At 38.8% G+C, this 307-nt stretch overlaps 1 non-coding gene across 1 annotated transcript; it reads right to left on the reverse strand.

Annotated features, from left to right (window-relative positions):
• Positions 1–110: 110 nt before the first annotated feature.
• On the reverse strand, positions 111–182 carry trnaa-ugc (transfer RNA alanine (anticodon UGC)). Its single transcript has one exon. It is a non-coding gene; the product is annotated as a tRNA-Ala (tRNA).
• Between the last annotated feature and the right edge of the window lie 125 nt (positions 183–307).

Consider the following 307-nt stretch of genomic DNA (forward strand, 5'->3'; position numbering starts at 1 on the left):
AACAAGTTCTTTCTGCTACTGTAGGCTTACCAATGCTATTAATACAAGATGTGGTAATGCTACAAGACCAAATTAAATCCGTTTTGCTGAAATTAAAATTTTACAGTCTGTGGAGATGCTGGGGATTGAACCCAAGACCTCATATATGCAAAGCATGCCCTCTACCACTGAGCTACATCCCCAGGTGAAAGGCATATTTTCTTACACTGATGTTCAACAAGTTTTTTCTGCTACTGTAGGTTTACAAATGCCATTAGTTCCAGATGTGGTAACGCTACAGGACCAAATTGATACAGTTTTGCTGAAA

This window comes from Sinocyclocheilus rhinocerous, unplaced genomic scaffold (genome assembly GCF_001515625.1).
Source record: "Sinocyclocheilus rhinocerous isolate Xijiao unplaced genomic scaffold, SAMN03320098_v1.1 scaffold8800, whole genome shotgun sequence".
In the NCBI taxonomy this organism is placed as follows: domain Eukaryota; kingdom Metazoa; phylum Chordata; class Actinopteri; order Cypriniformes; family Cyprinidae; genus Sinocyclocheilus; species Sinocyclocheilus rhinocerous.